Here is a 20,627-nt window from a genome sequence, read left to right on the forward strand (position 1 = left end):
TGGCAGCAGCAAGGGATTGTTTCTGCATCGTCCATCAAATTTGTCCCAACAGAGCAATGGCCTTCGATGGCCCACTAACCAGAGATTAAGACATGTGTGTTCGTTGTAAAGAATCGGTTGGGGTAATCCTTCCGTTCGTCTTTTCGAAGTAACCGACAGACGGCTGCGATGCTACGTATGAGTGCGTGTAAACTTCAAAGTATATTCTCGAATTTCGATATCTCGGCTAATTGCTGCTTTTGCTTTATCTCATGATATATTGCACTGATTAAGAGCGTTATTTTCCTATTTATCACGTATCCAGTAGCCTTATAGGATGTCATTGAGTGCAAAATCATCCCATCTTATGATGCCATTCACACCACGAAGGGAGCTACTGACAGGTTGAGTAGGGAAACTAGATACTGAAGTGACGTCACCACGTTCCGTGGGCCCTATCATGATTATGTGGTGTATCCACACCATCCATCCATTTGTAGAGATCATTTTAAGGCATTATCCAAAGCTCGAGTGGTTCCAACCACCAAAAAAATGGTGGAGATTGAATGCCTCCCATTAAAATTTTCCAAAGGCCATGGAAGTTTAGGATCAAGTTAATATTTGTGTTTTCTATTTTTTTCATATCTATGTTAACGTATGAACAAATTGGATCTCAAATAAGTATCACTATCACGGTGGACCCTTGAAAGGTTTCAGCGGTGGTGGTTACTCTCTCCACTGCTTTCTGTGGCTGGGTCCAGTTGAGCTTTAGATCTGACTCATTTTTTGGATTATGTCCTAAAATGATCTCTCCAAATGGATGGACAGTATAGATATAATAAATATATCATTGTGAGACTCCTAAAATAGGGTGAGGCCACTTCAGTAGCCATTCTTGCTACTCAACCCTTCAGTAGCTAATCCGCGTCCCACACTCTACCAACGTGGCTGGTGTATTGACGCCACCAAGTTCTGTGGGTCCATCATGAGGTATGTATTATATCCAAACCGTCCGTCCATTAGGCGGTGTGGTTGTTAGGCTTGGACCAATGTGATATTTTTTCCCGTAGTGAGAATTATTGTCCAAACTTCTATTTGCAGTGCGGTTCACATGAACTTTCAATAAGACTTATTTTTAATCTTATGCTTTAAAATAATCTCCCCAAATGGATGAAATGTGTGATTATGATAAATATATCATCATGCGCCATGTAACTTTGATCTCCTTTGAACCGTTCGTACAATTCGGAGATCGAGGAGCTAGCGTCATCGCTCATGGACGCCTGCTAAAGCATGGGCTACTAGTTAGGGCTCACCATGATATTTGGGAGAAATCCACACCATCCATCCGCTTTACTAGATCATTTTATAATAAGCCACAAAGAATGAGGTGGATCTAAAGCTCAAGTGAGCCATACGAGAGGGAAAATTGAGGAAATAGTTTCCTACCATTGAAACCTTTATGGGATTCATCTTGTTTTTATGTCCCATCCAAACCGTTTATAAGGTCATTCCCACTGAGATGAAGTGAAATCACAAAAAATGTAGCCTGATATGAAGTTTTTGTTGTCGCATGAATGTTTCAATGGTGGTCTCTAAATCTCTACTGTTTCCTCTCATACGGGAGTTTTAGATCCACCCCATTTTTGGTTTCATCTCCTAAAATGATCTCAGAAAACGGATGGACGGAGTGGATTTCTCTCAAACATCACTGTGGACCCCACCTAGCATCCCAGTGTAGGAACTTCCTGGGAAAGGCTTTCGCAGGAAACCCGCATCCATCGCTCGTCGCACGCACCCACACCAGCCAGGTCCGTAGCGTGTGGTACACGGAATCGGATTGCCTACTGAGTTACCCAGTAGGCTCTTATGGTACTGAGAAAACTCAGTTGGGCTCACCGTGAAAATAAGTAGTACGTTTTTTCAGCTCATTTAAAATCTTAAGGGGATCATACTGCAGGAAATAGTAAAACAATGATTTCCATCTTGAAACCTTTTTAGGCTCCACAGTGATGCCTATTTGCCGTCCAACCTCTTAATAAGATCACAAAGACATGGATGGAGGTGAAAAACAAATATAAGCTTAATCCCAAAAATCTTTGACACTCAAGAATTTTTCAACGGTATATCTGCAATTTATACTATTTCATGTGGTGTGGTGCATTTGAGCTTTGGATATTCTTAATTTTTGGTCCACACGGAGTTACTCAGTACGCAATCCGCTTCCGTGGTACACCGGCCGATCCGGTTCCTTCAATGTGAGTCCAGCATATCTCGGTAAGCTGTGGCAGTTCATGGGCATGGAACCGGATTAGGTGCGGCCGGGTCTCATCCAACACGGTGCGGCCCTGGAAGCGGATTGTGTACTGAGTAAACTGTGTGGGGTCCATTGTTATTTATTTATTTTATCCACTCCGTTAATCCATGTTAACAGATAATTTTAGGACTATATCCCAAAAAGGAAGCAAATTAAAATCTCAAGTGGACCACACTACAGGAAATAGTTTGATTAAACCTCTACCATTGAAAATTTTTTGGAGGCCAAAGAAGTTTTGGATCAAGCTGCTGTTTGTGTTTTCTCTTCATCCATGTCTTTGTGATCTTATGAACAGGTTAGATGACAAATAAAAATTAATTTGGACCCTAGGAAGGTTTCAACGGTGGAAATCATTATTCCACACTGTTTCATGTGTAATGGTCCACTTGAGCTTTGGATTCACTTCAATTTTGGCATCAACACCTAAAATTATCAGTAAAAATGGATGGACGGTGTGGATAAACCACATACATTAACAGTGGGCCCAACTGAGTTTACTCAGTACGATAAAAGCGTACTGAGTAACTCAGTACGCAATCCGATTTCGCGGCCCTGACCATGGGGCCCATCTTGATATATTGATTATATATCCACGCCATCCATCCATTTTCCATTAGATTTTAGGGCATGAACCCAAAAAATAAAGCAGATAATATCCACGCCATCCATCCATTTTCCAGCTGATTTTAGGGCATGAACCCAAAAAATAAAGTAGATCTAAAACTCAGGTGGACCATACCATAAGAAACAGTGGTGATTGAAAACCCACCATTAAAAACCTCCTAGGTCTACCTTAATGCCCACCGTAATGTTTATTTTCCATCCAACCAGTTGATAAGGTCACACAAGCTGGACGAAGGGAAAAAGAAAACAAATATTGGCTTGATCCAAAACTTTTGTGGCCCACAAGAAATTTTTAATGGTCAATCGCCACTGTTTCATATGGAAGTTTAGTTGATCAATTAATCTAAACTGTTCGATTTTAACAAATGTGAATTGCTCCACTAACAAAGCACAATGTGAACGGGTGGAGGAGGAATGCAACGAAAAGGGCAAAAACATGATTTTAACAGAGGCATCACTTTTTATATAGGTTTATTTCTACATGTTGTGGAAGTGAAGCACTTACGAAAAGATGTCAAGGTTAACAACAATTTCTCTACCTTGGTATATACAATTTGTAACCCACTTATTATTTAAGGAATTTAGATTTTCTGTTTGTCACAAATAGAAATTTTTTTACTTACTATATTATGATTGGCTGACCAATCACATTATAAAAAATAAAAATAAAAAATTCTCTTTGCGAATCCAAATTCTTATTTAAAATTAGTACTTATGTGTTATTGTTGATTGCTTATATTACTTAAAATGATGAGATTTAGTAGCATTATAGAAATTTTGAAGCTTAATCCAAAATGGGCCATATAGATTGGTGTAGAATTGGGCCATATGAATTAGTTGTACAACTAAGTGGTGGCAAACGTACATCAATCATCTTAGAAACTCTATACTGACTTTATGAGTCATTTGGCAACATGGACTCCATGTGAATTGGAATTCATATTACTATGTGAATTGAAATCATCGATGGTGTTTGACACTGCATCTAGATTCCATGTGAATATAAAATTTTCATTTGGCACCTTTCTTCATGCATGACATTCATTTTACTAAATTCTCAATAGTGCCCTACCATAGGGTTTATATGAAATCCACCTTGATCACTAGGTATGTCACTATATTTTGGCCGTAGGGACCAAAAGTTAGCTTGGTTCGTGATTTAGGTGGACCATACGATTGGAAACAATATATAGGGCATACCTCTCCTAATAGTTTCCCTTAATATAGCCGACTTGAATCATGAACCGAACTGATTTTTAGACCTTACAACTAAAATGGAGTAGCACACCTAGTGGTGGATTTCGCCTACGCATTAAGGCGGGATGTATCAATTCTTGAAGTTAACTACGGTCGTTTTCATGCAAGATGTCATAACATGAAACCATCTAGGCTTTTAAAAATGTTGTGGGATATGGCCACCATGATGTTTATATAAAATCCATGCCGATCAGCAGGAATATTTCTTAATTTTGGCCATAAGGCTCAAATCTCATATTATTTAGGTGGGTCATATGAAGGGAAGTAGTAGCCCTCACCCTCCAAACCGTTTACTTTTGTGTGGCCCATATGAATTGAGGATGGACTTGATTTTTTATCCCTAGGCCTACATTTTAGTTTTGTGTCTAACAGTTGGAGTGGATTTCGTATAATCATCATGGTGGGCCTTAAAAAAAATTAAGAGTAGGTGTCCCTCTCTTAGTTTTTCTCTTAGTATGGCCCACCTGAATCATACACCGAACTGATTTTTGGGCTTTATAGTTAAATTAATGGCACATACTTAGTGATCAAGGTGGATTTCACATCAACATCATAATGGGGCTCACAAATTCTTGAAGCAAGTACATAATTCATTTTGGTGCTAACATCATAAATGGTAAAGGGTGATAATGTGCTTTTAAAACACACCTCTAGCCAAGGAATTCAAAACAGGTGAAACGGTGGTAACTAGAATCCATTTACGACTATCGTACCACTCTTTAAACACACTTACTTTATGCCTTTACCACCAATTATTGTCCTTTACCACCATTTCAATGGTGCCAAACGACCCCTTATGTGAAAAGTAAACCCTTCCCTATGAGCATCCAGACCTTTGTGGTGTGTTGATGTCACCAAATTCTATAGGCCCCATCATAATGTATATGTTATATCCAAACCGTCTGTTCATTTGGAGATATTTTTCTAGGATATGAGTTCAAAAATGTGACATCCAAATCTCCATTGGACCACACCACATAAAGCAATGGGGATTAAATGTCAACCATTGAAAAATTTTCACCGATAACAGAAGTTTTGAATCAATCTGATATTTGTTTTTTTCCTTTACCTAGGTCTATGTGACCTTATGAACAGGTTGGTGTGGATGTTGGATCCAAGATCGGAATGTGCTCACACAGGTGAAATTGGTAATGTTCGGATGGGGGGTAGCCAATTAATTCTGATTCCACAACCGGCTAGATCATGCAGAAACATTAGGAAAGAGAATTTGAGGACTCTCTACCCTAAAATGACTCATTGATCTACGACAGGAGATTCTAAGAGACCACAATTATAGAGTTGGAAGGGGTTAGGCACTTACCCTACCTATAAAAATATATGGTCTCTACTTCACAAGATCTCATGAATAATTGAGGATTAGGAATAGCTCTTGAGCACTATTGAGTGTGCGCAGTGTAGTGTTAAATGTAATGCTTCCTATAAGATGTAGCTTCAGCTAGATATATCCTCCTTGAATGCCCACTTGCCAAAGCGATAACCAACTTGTATAAGTTTTTTATAGGTAAGATCCGATTATCTTGGCCAATCATAGAGCATACGTTTGAACTGATCGGGTGTTGAGTGATATGTGTGTAATACTTATGTATGTAAAGATGCGTGTGTGATACAATGTTGGATGTAACGCCTTTGACAAGCGGTAGTTTTGAATGGATAAATCCACCTTGACTACCTCTTGGCAAAGCAATAACCAATCAGTCCAAGTTTTTTTATGGGCAAGGTCCGAATAAAACAGCGAGCCGCAGAGCATATATTTGAACTTATCAGGTGAACAATGTGTAAGTGTCATAGTTTATATCCCTTTGTGTTGTCAAATTTGTGGTGCCAAAGACACTACTATGAAGCTTACATATATGAAGAACAATGCTCTACTCAAGATCAACTTAGGGTGACAAGCACTGTTCACAAGTCAAGACTCGAGAAAGTGAGTTTGTTATCAAGATCTCAAGAGGCTTTCAAGTTTGAGCTCCATCAAGACTTCAAAGGTCACATGTCTCCTATGTTCAATGTCCTTACTTCACTCCTGAGGTATGACTGACCTTAGGTTGACCTTTAGAGTAGGTAATTTAGGATACATAATTCACATGTTTTCTATAAGTGAGCTTGGTCTGTTCTAAGACTAGTCTTGGACTTTGTTCGACTAGTCCTAGCACTGCTTCGACCTGTCTAAGAAATTCCTGGATCAGTCATAAGTTTGTTACAAAAATCTGAAATTTTCTTTTAGGCTTCGACTAGTCCTGGGGACTGTTCGACCAGTCGTAGACCTACGACTCAATGTACAGTGTTGAAAATCGACCTGCTTCGACCAGTCGTGAGAACCTACAAAAACTTGATTGCTTGCCTCCAAGTGCAGAGGTTCATAAGTAGTATCTCGTGAATACAGGGTCGATCCCACAGGGAGATGAATTGTGAGAAGAAAAAAATAATCAAATGCAAAACAAACTAAGTAATAAAAATTAATCTGATGATTTGATTTTGGGATTTTTGAATGGATGTAATTCAACTGAATAAAATAACACTCAAGCTTCAAAGTTCCACACATAGGTTAATGCTCCAAAATCATGATGACTTGGATAACACAACTAGGATCTGAGCACTATGGTCAGCCTAATCGAAAAATAAAACAGTTTAAATATTTTAATAAATGATATAAAAGATTAGAAAATGATGAATTTGCACCATTGACATATATTCTCAAGCGCCAGTGATTTTAAGTATTCAATATCTATAGGATAATGAATATCAAAGAAATATAACAGGTTGAGAATATCTCCTATCTAGGAAATCTGATTGATCTAGGGTAAGTCTATCCATCAATGTGGATCTCATATGATGGAAACATATGGATCTCACAAGAGGATAAAAAAATAAAACCTAAATAATAGATAACATGCATACACCATTCTGCTTAACATTAAAACAATCAATCGTCATAATCTTAAAAAATTATTAAACCCATGTGCTTCCCTTCTAGCTTAGGCTAGAGGGAACTTAGAAAAACATAATTAAATTACAAAAATAAAAAGCAACAAGAAAGAAAGAAGAAAAAAATGAAAATAGAAAAGATCTAAAATAAATAAAACAACTTATAAAGCATTAATAAAACTAAAAACTCTTTAAAAACTCTAAATATTGCTCTTGAATGCTTCTAATGATGTTTAAGAATGCCCTAGGAGGCCCTATTTATAAGTAGGGAACTCCAATTTTCGTACAAAGTTGAAAGCCCTAGAAAACGCCTCAAATATACGTATTTTCTCAAAATAGACTTCTCTCTGCATAGTTCATTTAAAACAGACTTCCTGCTGCATAGTTTTCCAAAGTAGACTTCAGAGCTTTAAAATACACTTTTTAGGACGATTTCAGGATTCTTCACTTCAAATCTTCGATTCTTTTTATTCCTCACTTGATTTTCTTGGATCTTTGGCATGTGAATTCTTCAATCTTGGTTTCCTAAGATCCATCCCTTGCCTTGGTGATTTTTGAGCATTAAATTCTTACTTTTTAGCACATTTTTTTAATCTAAGCTCTTAAATTCACCTTGCAACACATACATAAGTAAAATAGAATATTAAGATGATTTATGTTCATAAAACTAAGATATAAATGGGGAAAATTATGCAATATTTGAGTCTCAACACACCCCCCAACCAGCATTTTGCTAGTCCTGAGCAAAATGAGCGAAGAAAAATAAAAATAAAAATAAAAATAAAAATAAAAATTAATTTTTTTAAAAAAAAATTAAAATGAAAAAAATTCTAACTACACCACTTTCACAGGTAATCTCGATTGCATTTAGCATATGCAACAAGCCTTTAGACCCCTAGGTTTCCCTTAGTGGACGAGTTATAATCTCGTGAGGGTTTCCAGAAATGTTACCCACAAACATTGAAAATAAGAAAAATATTTCAACACTAAAAAATTTATATAATTATGCCCTCATTCATCATATGAATTCCAAAACAAAACAATACTTAACCTAAGTCTGAAGTTAGTTAGAATCTCAATTTTCTAATTCATTACATCCTTGAGTTCAGAGACCTAATCAAAATTTAGAATAGTTATGATCCAATATCCTTAAGTGCTCCGTGACACTAGTCTAACTTTGAGAAATATGCATGTTCCCTATCCTAACTCCTTTTAATCATCCCAAGAATATGAAATTTCTAGTTATCTCATTTTCTTCATGTCATTTCTTCTTTTATTATCATATCCTCATTATTATAGACCACCCTTAGATGAAGATTCCCACTGGGTTTGCTTCATAACCTAAGGTATCGTACTTGTAATGGTAACAGTAATGGATACTTAGGTATCCTTACTCCGGATTACTGACACGATTGTTATGGTCATTGCATTCATACTCTATAATAAAAATTTCTTTTTTCCATCACTATTTTTTTTCCTTTAATATTCTCTCTTTTAAACATATATCAATGGTACTAGTTCATTCAACCTTGTTTGAATAAAAAATTGTTATTCTAGTTCACATATCATATTCCTCACTTAGTTAGATAGGGTATATTGTGAATTCAGTACATCAAATTACAACTCACTTTAAACTAGTGATTAGATAATTGAACTCAAGTTTATAATTTTCAATTATAAGAATTCTGACTACTATCATCCTAGAATAAATATTAACTTTGCCTTTGGAATTCGTATAATATCATATTGACATTCTTGTATATAAACATATTATTTTGAAAATGTTGAATTTTTTTTTATTTTTTTATTTTCCATAAACCTAAAAAAAAACAAAGAAAAAAAAAACTTAAACTTAACTGAAACATAAAAATAATAAAAATAATAATAAAATAAACTGAAACTTATAAAAAAAAACATTCACATGGATGACTATCCACACCCCCAACCTAAAATCTACATTGTCCCCAATGTAATGATAATGTAATGCAGACAACAATAAAAATAAAAGAAAGGATGGATAGTACCTGCCATGAAAAACTCACCTACTATGTGACACTAAAAAAAATTGAATATGATACAAATCCTACACAAATGCTCCGTTAGATTAGAAGCATCAATCTGAATATTCTGACTCATGAAGAGGGACAGACTCCTCTCCCAAATGAAAGTTTTCCACATAAGGCTTCAATCTCTAACCATTAATGTAAGACCCGTGTCCTAATCCGTACCATTCCTTTGGCTTCCACGGTTCTTTCGGTCAAATTTTGGCAACCTTCGCACCATAACCGACGTTTGCGCGTGATCTTAAGCCAGGTCCCGCACACCGACGTCGGCTCGATCCGAAACTTATGTCTTGGCGATCGCGTCGTCGCCGCGGTTCCAACGCCGTGACTTGCGCACCGAACCGATACCCAGGCAAGAAGATGCCGATCTGCGTTTATTCCGAAGAAACACCGCGCGTTGCGAATTTCGAGGGAATCTCTGCTATAAGTCCCATCAATCAATCATAAATGCAAGCCTTACCTCAAGTACATCAACCCATTCCCTCATTTTTCAAAAGTCCACCCTCTTTCCACCTCACCACTCCTCTTTTTCTCATTTTCAACAACAACCATACCCCTTTTCAAAAATTTCAACCCAACCCATCACCCATCACTCCATCACCTTACCTCACCCATCCATATCTTCTTTCTCTCCCTCATTTCTCAAAATCTCCAAGCAACCCCAAGCCTCAAACGTCCAAGCTTCCTCTCCCTCTCAAGTGTGGCCCACTTCCATCTTTCATTTATACCCTCTCATCTCTCATCCCCACCATCAAAAGTCCATCAACCTCCATCAAAGTTGAAGCTAAGGAGCATTGGAGTCTAAGGGACCAAGAAGAAGGAAGATAAGGTGGGTGATTTGTCATTATTTTAAATTTTAGGGCCCACTTGTTGGTGGGACCCATTTGGATGTATGTGATTTAATCAAGAGGGCCCATAGTGGCGGGGTTCCTCTATCTCACCATATATCTCTCTCTATCTCTCTCTTTCTCTCTTTCTTTGTAATGGTGTGAATCCCACCAATATGTGCTACATCTACCCCATCCATCTACATCAGACGGTGTGGCCCACTCTATTGCAGGTGATGATCCACACCATCCATTGTTTGGATGGACCCAATGTATTTATATATATATAAATATATGTATATATGTTATATTTTATATAATATATATAATATAATATGTATTATATATATATAATATAATATATATATTATATGCATATATGTTGGTGGGCCACATCTACGTGGGACCCACCACAGCAATGTGTTTATGCATGCCATCCAGCGTCCCTGGACGTTGGAAAACAGTTAAGTGTAAACTGGCATGGGCTGTACTAACGAGCTAGCCTAGAGGAGGGAGTGGTGGGCCACTCATGCAGGCCCCACCTTAATGTATATGTAAAATCCAAGCCGTCCATTTTGTTCCCCATCTCATTTTAGGCGTTGAGCCGAAAAATGAAGTTGATCCCCTTCCTTAGCGGGCCATACCATAGGAAACAAGTTTCCTACCTTTGATTTACTCCCTGATGCTCTGGTACATTTGAAACAGCCCAATATTGGACTCTATGGGTTTGTATCGAGCCACAGGGACTGATGGCTGGTGTGGATCTTACTGAAGCAGGCCTCGCCTGGGAAAAACCTCAGAAAAATGAATATTCAAAAAAAAAAACAAAAGGAAGCAGAAGCAGCAGCGCCTGCGGCTGCGCTGCCGCTGACGGACGGACGGGCGGGCTGGGGGTCACGGCCCCAGCTGTGGGCCCCAATTTGATGCGTTTCCACCATCAACACCGTGCATTTGCTGGGTCCCCACGGACCGGCCGTCCACTCCAAAAATCAGCCGCAAACGGAACTCATGTGGGCCACACCATCTAAAATCATGTAAAGACATGTCTAAGCATATAAAAACACTTGGTGGGGCCTACCTGAAATCTGGATGCGGTTGAAACTTGGTCTGTACCCTTAGCCAAGTGGGGCACACATAATGAGCGGGCTGGATTTGTGGACCACATCACAGTGGGCCCCCTGTCCATGTGATATATATATATATATATATATTTATACATATGTAAATAAATAAAATAAAATAAAATAAAATCAGCATGGTGGGGTTCCCTGACTGTGTACTGAGGGATGAAAAAATAAAAATAAATGGTGGGCCCCACCCATGGTCCGTGTGACCTTATGAATAGTTTGGGTGGAAAATAAACATTCCAGTGGGCCCTACCTTGGTTCAAGTAGCTTTATGAACAGTTGGGTGGAAAATAAACATTATGTTGGGCCTTAAGTTGGGTGGAAAATAAACATTATATTGGGCCTTAGGCTGGGTGGAAAATGAGTATTTTGGTGGGCCCCACTTATGTAAGTATTGTAAACCACACCCTCTATTAGTGTGGGCTCCATCATAATGTATGTGTTTCATCCCACTGTCCAACTATTTTGGAGATAATTTAAGGCCCATTATGGAGGCCCATCTTCATGCATTAGTGGTCCTTGTTGAGGCCCACCTTGATTTGTATTAGGCCCATATTATGAGGCCCATTGAGGCCCACCTTGATATAGATATGGGGCTCATGTTATATAGCCCATTTGATGTATTTGGGTCCTTAGGTCAAGGCCCAATTAGATGTACAAAAGGCCCATTACAATGTGTGATTCATGGAAGGCCATTCCTTGGGAGCAATGTTGGTTTGATGTCCACATTGAATGGATAATGTTGGTTAAATGTCCGCATTATAACTCTCCCTAAGGCCCACTGATAGGCCCATAATTATGGTAAGTAGGCCGTCTAGGGCCATCTCCATTATACCTAGAGCCCATCTCTTTATACATGTTTAGTATAGATCCATGATTCATGATCATTCGCACCATAGGTATGCCTGATGTGAGGAGTGACCGATCATAGCATATACCTTTGGATATACTGTTTATGGGCTCCCTGATAGGCGGAGTTGCCTCATATAAGTGCATGGTATATACAGGGCTGTTGCATGACTGATAGTGTGATTCATGCACTTGCATTTGTGTGATTGTAGTTACTGTATGCCCTAGCCACATCAGGGCCATAGCCTCCACAGACACATCGTGGATGACAGGATTGGAAACCGGAAATATTTGGTTCTAGCATACGGGCGCCATAGACGTCCCTGGGTGAAAATTCCTAAACCCGATGGTACCAGAGGATGACTCCAACGTCGAGACCGAGTGGATATATGAGCGCATGAGGGCCAAATACCAGGAGGCCGCGTCTCCCACTGTGTCGTGGTCGGTTGGAAAGGGGTGTGGCCTTACTCGCCCGAGGGTAGGGGGCAATACTAGGCTGAGTTTGACCAGCTCGCGAATGGGTCCGCTATCGACGTGCCGGATAGATATTGGCAGACTATTGGCCAGGCGGATAGTGAGGTTTCTTATACTCACTTGGACTGTGTGGCTAGGAGAGTGACAGTGTCATTTGGAGTGTATTGAACCCCGGTGATTATCCAGAATGAGAACTGTACTGATACATGATGAGGATTGGCATGCTTGAGTTGCATCTCGCATCGCATGGCTGTGTTATGGTTGATAGCATTCATATCTTGCACCGCATAACCTTGGTATGACTGATTGCATTCATGTGCTCATCACCATGATTCCGCATTACTCTGACCTTGCATTTTGAGCATGCTTATATTGCGCACATACTCACACCACCCTCTAAGCTTTCTATGAGCTTATGCACGATTGATGCGTACAAGTGACACCAGGACGCAGTCGCAGCCATAGTCTCGCTGTAGTTGGAGCGTGCAGCCGGGCTTCTGGAGTTTTGTTTCTTTTGTTACATTGTATTTTTCCTTTCTATCGTATTGTACTCAAAAGTTTTTTATCATAGTGAATTTTGTGGTGGTGTTCTTGTGGTTATTGTTTGTGGGTTATGCTTTTGTTATGCTCATTATGAATCAGACTGATGACTTGAAATCCTCCTTGTAGTATCCCAGGATCGGAACCTGGTGAATGGGTGCCGGGATCCGAAAATGGGGTTCTGCGGATGCTGTCGGCGCCGGATTCGGCGATCAGGAATTCTGTGAGCCTGGTTTCCGAGTTCGGGGCGTGACAATTAACCTTGTACACATTGCCATTACGTGGATTCTTAATTTCAACAGCCCTATGAGTATAAACATTCTTCACAATGAAGGGGCCTGTCCATCTTGATCTTAACTTTTCCAAAAAGAACTGGAGACGGGAATTGTACAATAGGACCTTTTGCTGAAGTTTAAAATTGTTCCTCAAGATATTTTTGTCATGAAAAGCTTTGGTCCTCTCTTTGTAGATTTTAAAATTTTCATAGGAGTCTCTCCTCCGCTCCTCTAATTCATTCAACTCTAATTTCCTTTGTCCACTTGCTTGATCCATATCAAAGTTTAATTTCTTTATTGCCCAGTAGGATCTATGTTCCAATTCCACAGGCAAGTGGCAAGCCTTTCCATACACCAATCTATATGGAGACATTCCAATCAGGGTCTTATAAGCAGTCCTATAAGCCCATAAAGCGTAGAACAGTCTGATGGACCAATCCTTCCTATCTGGCCTTATAGTTTTCTCTAAAATGTGTTTGATTTTTTGATTAGAAATCTCAGCTTGCCCACTCGTTTGTGGGTGGTATGGGGTGCTCACTTTATGCTTGATTTCATATTTCTTCATCAAAGCCTCAAATGTCCTATTGCAAAAGTGAGACCCGCCATCACTAATGATGGCCTTTGAAGTTCCAAATCTAGCAAAAATATTTTCCTTGAGGAATCGTATGACTACTTTGTTGTCATTGGTCCTACTTGGAACTGCCTCAAAACATAGTCCACACCAACCAATATATAAAGAAAACCAAAAGAAGATGGAAATGAACCCATAAAATCAATACCCCAACAATAAAAAATCTCCAATGGTAAAATTGGGGATAAAGGCATCATGTTACGCCAGGACACTCTTCCCAACCTTTGACATCTATCACAAGCAACACAGAAAGCATGTGTGTCTTTAAACATGGTGGGCCAGTAAAAACTACACTGTAGGATTTTTGTAGTGGTTTTCTTAGCAGAAAAATGGTCACCACATGCTTCCATGTGACAAAAAGAAATAACACTTCGAACTTCATCATCTGGGACACAACGTCTAAAAATTTAATCAGTCCCATATTTATATAAATACGGGTCATCCCAAAAGAAGTTCCTAACCTCGGTTTCAAAACGCTTCCTATCTTATGACTTCTAATGATATGACATTTTTTCCGTTATAAGATAGTTCACTATATCCGCATACCAAGGCAATTTGGAGATTGCAAATAATTGTTCATTAGGGAAAGTGTCCTAGATATGTATCTCCTTAGTGGAATCATCTAACACCAATCTAAAAAGGTGATCGGCCACTACGTTTTCTACTCATTTCTTATCTTTTATCTCTAAGTCAAATTCTTAAAGTAGGAGGATCCATCTCAAAAGTCTCGGCTTTACATCCTTCTTAGATAACAAATATTTCAAAGCCAAGTGGTCCGTGAAAATGACCACTTTGGATCCTGGCAAGTAGGACATAAACTTATCCAAAGCAAAAACTACTGCAAGTAACTCTTTTTCAGTTGTTGAGTAGTTCACTTGAGCCGAGTTTAGAGTTTTACTTCCATAGTGAATAACGTAGGGCCGTTTTTCTTTCCTTTGGCCCAAAACAGCCCCTATGGCATAATCACTTGCATCACACATTAGTTCAAAAGGAAGTGTCTAATCTGGTGGACGCATGATAGGTACAGTGGTAAGGGATAATTTAATTTTATTAAAGGCACTTGCACACTCATCTGTCCACTTAAATGGAACATCCTTTTAAAGAAGATTAATCAAGGGTATAGTAATGGCACTAAAGTCCTTGATGAATCTTCTATAAAAACCAGTATGCCCTATAAGTGATCTAATATCTCTAACAGTTCGGAGGATAGGTAGATTAGCTATAATGTCGAGTTTTGAGCGATCTACCTCGATTCCATTTTTAGAGATAACATGGCCCAAAACAATTCCCTTTTGAACCATGAAATGACATTTATCTCAATTTAAGATAAGGTGTTTCTCTTCACACCTAGACAAGACAAGAGATAAATTGTTGAGACATTCCTCAAAACTATTCCGAAATACAGAGAAGTCGTCCATGAAAACCTCAAGAAACTTTCCAACCATATTTGAAAAAATTGCTTAACATACACCGTTGGAAAGTTGCTGGGGCGTTACACAATCCAAATGGCATCCGTTTGAAAGCAAACGTGCTAAATGGACAAGTGAACGTGATTTTCTCTTGGTCTTCAAGGGCTATCTCTATTTGGTTATATCCAAAATATCCATCAAGAAAACTATAAAAGGAGTGACCTGCTACCCTCTCTAAAACTTGATCAATGAATGGTAGAGGGAAATGATCCTTCTTTGTGACCTGATTCAATTTTCTATAGTCAATGCAAACACGTCAACCAGTGGTGACACGTGTTGGTATGAGTTCATTATTAGAATTCTGCATAATAGTTATTCCGGATTTCTTTGAGACTACTTGAGTTGGACTCACCCAAACACTATCGGATATTGGGTAGATGATTCCCACATCTAACAATTTGATCACCTTATTTTTTACAACTTCCATCATGTTTTGATTGAGAAGCCTTTGAGGTTATCTAATTGGTTTGGCGTCCTCATCGAGGTAGATCCGATGGGTGCATATAGAAGGGCTTATACCCTTGATGTCAGAAATGGTCCAGCCCAAGGCTCCTTTGTGGTCCCTTAGAACTTTCAATAATTTAATCTTTTGATCCTTCTCTAAAAATGAAGAGATCACCGCATGATAAGTTTTATTTTCACCTAAGTATACATACTTAAGCTCATTTGGTAGTGGTTTTAAATCAAGCTTTGGAACATTGGTTGGTGATGGTAGAGGTCGCAAGTCCTCGATAGATAAGATTTGAGTGCGTGGTCTCCATTGGTACATACCAATGTCCTGGGTAGTAGTGCTTTCATTATCATCAAAAATTTCAGCAAGCACTTTTTCTAAATCATAAATTTTCAAGTCTCCAATGACTTGAATCAATTCCTCAGTCAGACCAGGTTCCAATTCCTCTTCTTCTATCAAGCAGTCCATGAAATTCAGCTCATGAATTTCATTATTATCAATGGTCTGCTTACATAGATTGAAAATATTTAGCTCTAGAGTCATGTTACCAAAAGACAAGTTCATCATTCCATTCCTACAATTTATAATTGCATTTGAAGTTGCTAGGAATGGGCGGCCTAAAATGATGGGAACTTGAGCATTAACATTTACACATGGTTTAGTGTCTAGTACAATAAAATTCACGGGGAAGTAGAATTTCTTCACTTGGACTAGCATGTCCTTTAAAATTCCCCTTGGTACCTTAATAGAGCAGTTAGCGAGTTGGAGTGTCATCGTGGTTGGTTTAAGCTCGCCTAACCCCATTTGTTTGTAAACTGAATAAGGTACTAAGTTGACACTTGCATCCAAATCTAGCAAAGCATGCTCAATTTGAAAATTCTCAATAATACAAGGAATAGTGGGACTTCCGGGGTCTTTGTATTTGGGTACAACCCTTTGTTGAATGATAGCGCTTACTTTCTCAGTAAGGAATGCCTTTTTGTACACATTTAATTTCTTCTTTATAGTGCACAAGTCCTTGAGATATTTAGCATATGATGGAATTTGTCTAATGACATCAAGCAGAGAAATATTAACAGTAACCTTTTGAAGCACATCCAACACCTCTTGATATTTCATGGGGACGGTTGGATTCCGAAGTCTAGATGGGAACGGAACTGGAGGCTCATATGACTTAGTCTCTTTATCCTTTTGCTGTTATGGCTCTTGAACCATAGCCGGTTCATCATTTTCTTGAGACAGTGGTTCATCCTCCGGTATTTCTATCGGTTGTATTATCTTGTTATCGACCTCTTTTTCACTTCTCAAGGTAATGATGGCCTTAGCTTGTTCATGATGTAGTTCACTTGGATTTGAGTCTTCAATGAAATGTGTGTTTCGAAGGTTTGGCATAGGTTGAGAAGGAAAGGTGCCTTTTTCCCTAGCATTTAGTTGAGTCTCAATCCTAGCCACAACTGTCTTTAATTCCTGATTTAATTGGATTAGAGACTGATTCATTTGAGCTTGAGAGTTCATGAATGTGGTCAATGCATCCTCCACAGATGATCGCTTTGGTGGGGGCACATATGGTGCATTGTTAGGTGCCCCAAAGAAGTTATTTTGTGGAGGCATTTGAGGTGCATTGGGCGCATTAATTTGTGGTCCATTCCTCCAACTAAGAGTAAGATGGTTACGCCAATTTGGATTGTACATGCTTCCCATTGGTTGTATAACTGACCTTTGGTAATTATTTATAGCATTTGCTTGATCATGCTCATGCGTGATATTTTGTACAACTGAGATTATTGGACAATCCTTTGTGTCATGGTCTGTACCACCACAAATGCTACAAAAATTACCTAAGGAAGTGTTTGCTTTAACTATATCAACCTTCCTAATTTCTAAGGCTTCGACCTTTCTAACCAATGCAGCGAATTTTGCATTATGGTCATCTTCCTCTCTTAGGACATACATTCCCGCTTTCTCTCTAGGAATAGGTCTAGTTTGGTCTGATTTAGCAGAGACATCCCATGTCTGCGTATTCTCTGTTAACAAATCTAGAAAATCTCAAGCCTCATTATGATCTTTGTAAAGAAAGGTTCCACCACACATCATCTCTAAGAACTGACGAGTATCCATGGTGAGCCCCTTTCGGAAAACATCAATCACGTGTCATGGTTCATAACCATGATGTGGACAAGTAATTAGAATGTCTTTGAAGCGCTCCCAAGCTTGAAAAAATAGTTCATTCCCCTTTTGAGAGAATGACATGATTTCTTGTTTTAGTGCATTTGTTTTGTGCTCGGGAAAGAACTTTTTCAAAAACTCTCTACTTAAGGCTTGCCATGAAGTGATGGTATTAGGTCTTAGAGAGTTGAGCCAGGCTTTAGCCCGATCCTTTAGAGAAAATGAGAATAACCTAAGCTTAAATACATCCCTATTGCCATTGTTTACTTGTAACGTTGCAATTACTTCCTCAAAATCCTTGAGGTGCAAGTAGGGGGTTTCAGAATCCAAGCTATGAAATTTAGGAATTAATTGAATGACACTTGGTTTAAAATCAATGTTCCCTGTGTGAGCAGGAAACACTATGCAAGATGGTAAAGTTGATCTCTCAGGGTGTAAATGTTCACGTAAAGCCCGTGGTTGATTTAACACATTCCTATGAACTTCATTTTCATCCTCAAGAGGAGGATTATGTTGATTTTCTCTATTTTGATTTGTAGTTGGATTTGACAGATTTGGATTTGGATTATTAACTGGGTCTGCCATGGAATCCAAGTGATGTTGAGTGCCTCTTCTAAGTGAATAATAAAAGCCTGGAACTAGTCCCCCTTCAGAGGAGAGTCGATTGTTTTGATCCCTACTCCAACGGGACATAAACCATCTACACTACATAACAAATACCACTAATTCAAATCGCAAGTATGATACTTAAAAAAAATAAAAACTTAAATCAACAACCCAGGTGGCCGGGCCAACCATGAGGGTTCAGTCCACAAAGCAAAATAAATCAATAACCCAGGTGGTAGGGCTGACTATGAGGGTTCAGTCCATAAAGCAAAATAAATCAACAACCTAGGTGGCAGGGCCGACTATGAGGGTTCAGTTCACAAAGCAAAATAAATCAACAACCCAGGTGACAAGGCTGACCATGAGGGTTCAGTCCACAAAGCAAAACAAATCAACAACCCGGGTGGCAGAGCCGACCATGAGGGTTCAGTCCACAAAGCAAAATAAATCAACAACCCAAGTGGCAGGGCCAACCATGAGGGTTCAATCCAATAAATAAATAAATAAAAGTAAAACTAATGCAGAAATTAAACTATGCTAATCTGGAAAATAGATTCAACGGATGATCTTTCTGATCAAACAGCAATTGTAGGACAACCATAACACTTGGGTGATAAAATCCCAAGCAGGGCAACCTTATGTCATAGTTAGTGCTTGAAAGACCCAACTGAATTTACTTTCAAAGAAAAAGAAAAGAAAAAAAATAAAAATAAAAAATCTACAGAAAATCTGGAGGGTTTAGAAGAAAACTTACCTTAGCTATCTTGCACAGATCTGATCTATCTCAGTCTCTCCCCGGCAACGGCGCCAAAAACTTGATTGCTTGCCTCCAAGTGCAGAGGTTCGTAAGTAGTATCCCGTGAATACAGGGTCGATCCCACAAGGAGATGAATTGTGAGAAGAAAAAAATAATCAAATGCAAAACAAACTAAGTAATAAAAATTAATCTGATGATTTGATTTTGGGATTTTTGAATGGATGTAATTCAACTGAATAAAATAACACCCAAGCTTCAAAGTTCCACACATAGGTTAATGTTCCAAAATCATGATGACTTGGATAACACAACTAGGATCTGAGCACTATGGTCAGCCTAATCGAAAAATAAAACAATTTAAATATTTTAATAAATTATATAAAAGATTAGAAAATGATGGATTTGCACCATTGACATATATTCTCAAGTGCCAGTGATTTTAAGTATTCAATATCTATAGGATAATGAATATCAAAGAAATATAACAGGTTGAGAACATCTCCTATCTAGGAAATCTGATTGATCTAGGGTAAGCCTATCCATCAATGTGGATCTCATATGATGGAAACATATGGATCTCACAAGAGGATAAAAAAAAACAAAACCTAAATAATAGATAACATGCATACACCATTCTCCTCATCATTAAAACAATCAATCATCATAATCTTAAAAAATTATTAAACCCATATGCTTCCCTTCTAGCTTGGGCTAAAGGGAACTTAGAAAAACATAATTAAATTGCAGAAATAAAAAGCAACAAGAAAGAAAAATGAAAAAATACAAATAGAAAAGATCTAAAATAAATAAAATAACTTATAAAGCTTTAATAAAACAAAAAACTCTTTAAAAATCTTAAATATTGCTCTTGAATGCTTCTAATGATATTTAAGAAGTAGGGAACTCTAATTTTCGTACAAAGTTGAAAACCCCAGTAAATGCCTCAAATATACGTATTTTCTCAAAATAGACTTCTCGCTGCATAGTTAATTTAAAACAGACTTCCTGCTACCTAGTTTTTCAAAATAGACTTCAGAGCTTTAGAATACACCTTTCAGGACGATTTCAAGATTCTTCACTTCAAACCTTCAATTCTTTTCATTCCTCACTTGGTTTTCTTAGATCTTTGGCATGTGAATTCTTCAATCTTGGTTTCCTAAGATCCATCCCTTGCCTTGGTGATTTTTTAGTATCAAATTCTTACTTTTTAGCACCCTTTTTCAATCCAAGCTCTTAAATTCACCTTGCAACACATACATGAGTAAAATAGAA

At 38.3% G+C, this 20,627-nt stretch overlaps 1 non-coding gene across 1 annotated transcript; it reads left to right on the plus strand.

Moving 5' to 3' along the window:
* The first annotated feature begins 17,987 nt into the window (after nucleotides 1-17,987).
* Nucleotides 17,988-18,094, plus strand: LOC131234128 (small nucleolar RNA R71). The gene has a single exon (XR_009165538.1). It is a non-coding gene; the product is annotated as a small nucleolar RNA R71 (small nucleolar RNA).
* The last annotated feature ends 2,533 nt before the right edge of the window (nucleotides 18,095-20,627 follow it).

Source organism: Magnolia sinica, chromosome 18, assembly GCF_029962835.1.
Source record: "Magnolia sinica isolate HGM2019 chromosome 18, MsV1, whole genome shotgun sequence".
Taxonomy (NCBI): Eukaryota; Viridiplantae; Streptophyta; class Magnoliopsida; order Magnoliales; family Magnoliaceae; genus Magnolia; species Magnolia sinica.